Raw genomic sequence first — 2,694 nt, forward strand, 5'->3', positions numbered from 1 at the left:
AGAGATAAGGAACACTTCAGGAAGCAGCAAGGAAAATCCTCAGATGTGTTACAAGGAAATTAGGGAGGGCTACAGCAATAAGGTAATGCAGTTGATAGCCCAGCTGAAGTGCATCTGCACCAGTGCATGCACCACTGAATAGAAGCAGAAGCTCGAAACATCACTGCAATTAGAAAACTACAATCTAATTGCTATCATGGAAACATGGTAGAAAAAATTTTACAACCAGAACACTGCACTAAAGGGTTAGACATTTTTTATAGACAGGATAGGCAGGAAAGGAAGAGTAGGGATGTTGCCTTCTGCGTTAAGAATATGAGAACCTGACCAGATCTCTTTCCTTATTCCATTAAAATATCTCATAGAATCGAAGAATAGCTGGAAAAGATGATAAAGGTCATTTCGGTCCAACTGCCTGACATGGGATCAAGAATGAGATCTGCTTCAGATCCCTCTGTTTTCTCTTATTTATATACCTGGCAGCAGTACTTTCCATGCTATTCATAGTGTTTCCTGGAGCTGCCAGTGAACTCTCCCCTTTCCTATTCCCTGCCTTCCTGATCAGATTAATTAATGCCATAGATTGTTGCTTAGATCTGTTCCAGGTTTCTGAAAGACGTAGATCTAGGCAGAACCTGAGTCATTTACCTGAGTTGGATATTCAAGATTTTTGACGGGAGTCTAAAAGAAAGAAGATAGAGAGGGGGAATTTAAAACTATATGTAAAATTCACATTGTCTGGAAAGATACTACTGAGACATTAAAAAGCGCCTCAGTTCCTGTACTGATTTTAATGTTTAATTATGCGACTGGTGAATAGAATCTCTATGACTAAACTCTAGTGATTCAATGCTCCTTCATTCATTCTGGTGCAAAAATAGTCCTTCACATCAGCTTAAAGTCAGCAGTAAATCTCATGTCTTCTACATATGAGCTACATGGTTGGAAAATCTCTATGGCCAGCCTGTATTGTGCATTAGAGAATTGAATTTGGGATTTTTCAGAAGTCAGATATATTGCTTCACTCTAACAAATTAGTAAACTTAGATACAAGGCAGAAATAATTTTGACTTTTATAGGTTGATATAAGTTAAATGCTTTCAATGTTATATGCATTTAAAAATGTGATAAAATTATGTTTGTGTATGACTAATCTTCACATCTTCTTTCTGAAGAAGAAAGATTCATTGAACTTTTCTTTCATGGTGTAAAAAAAGTCCAGAGGGGTGTGCCTTAGTTTTCCACAGCCAATGCAGGACTGTTTGTGAGTCAAGAACTTCTGTGAAATCACAGCATCATAGAATCACAGAATATTTTAGGTTGGAAGGGATCTTAAAAACTTGTTAGTTGCAACTTACCTGCCTTCAGAGGAAAAGACATACAAGTCTGCAGAATTCCATTGGAAGCTAAATCAAGTTTGTGACAAAGAATGGCACCATTATGTCCTCAGTGTTGAATTTCTTGCAGTAACACTTTAAGTAGATAGTGTTTCATGTGATTCATTCCCAGTGAATGGAGATTATCCGCTTCATCCTTCAAAAATAGAAACTCAGGTAGTAGTTGGAGCATGCTGGCAAGGTGATGAACTCTGCATGGCTCAGTTCTTCCAAGGCAATCTGGCAGGTTTGATTATTTATTCTGGTAAACTGGAAAACAAGAAAGTGATAGATTGCCTATATACCTGCAAGGAGGGACTGGATTTGCAAATTGCTGATGGCTTTGGCAAAGGTGTGAATATCCACATGAACCCTAATCAGTCAGCAGTGAGCATAGAAGGGGATGATTTTGACAGAGTTGATAAGTCCATGCAGCACATACCCTATAACTGAATTCTTGCCAATTCCCCACACCTGGAGGCTTAAAATCACCAGTACTGTCAAGTGTTTCAATGAAGAGGCCTGTGTCTCTATTCCTTCTGTGAAGGGATATGTAATGGTCTTGTAACCAGAGGAACCAAAAATCAGCCTGAGTGGCATCAACCATTTTGCCTGGTCTGCTTCAGAGTTTGAGAGTTCTGAGGGCATTTCCCTCTTCCTTGAGCTTTGCATATTAAGCACCATTACACAGGAGGTGGAGCCAGATCGAGAGAGGGATGAAGATCCTGCAGTACAAGAGTCTTTGGTTTCTGAAGAAATCATGCATAACCTGGATACGTGTGAGGTGACAGTGGTGGGAGAAGAACTAAATCAAGATCCCTGAATCAGGGACCCCTTCCACTAGATCAGGTAGCCCAAAGCCCTGAAGTATTTGGCCTTGAACACTTCTAGGGATGGAGAAACAATTGTAAGGATGGGGCATCTACACCCTCTTTGAGCAATCAGTTCCAGTCTCTAACCATGCTTGTTGTAAAATAATTATTTCTAGCATCTAATATAATTTCTTTAAGTCTGAAACCACTTCCCCTTATTCTATCACTACATGCTTTGGAGAATAGCCTTACACCATGTTTTGAATAAATTTCATTTAAGAACTGAAAGGCTGCAGCAAGGTCTTCCTGTACCCAGCTCTTCTCTTGGCTATGCAAGTCCATCTCTCTCAGCCTCTTTTCAGTGCTCCACAACTCAGACCATTTTCCTGGCTCTGCCCTGGATACACTCCAGTAAGTCGATGTCTTTATTGTACCTGGAGCCCCAGAGCTGCATTAAGTACTTCATATGGGGCCCCATGAAAGTGGAGGACAGGGGAATAACCATC

This window comes from Lagopus muta, chromosome Z (assembly GCF_023343835.1).
Source record: "Lagopus muta isolate bLagMut1 chromosome Z, bLagMut1 primary, whole genome shotgun sequence".
Taxonomy (NCBI): Eukaryota; Metazoa; Chordata; class Aves; order Galliformes; family Phasianidae; genus Lagopus; species Lagopus muta.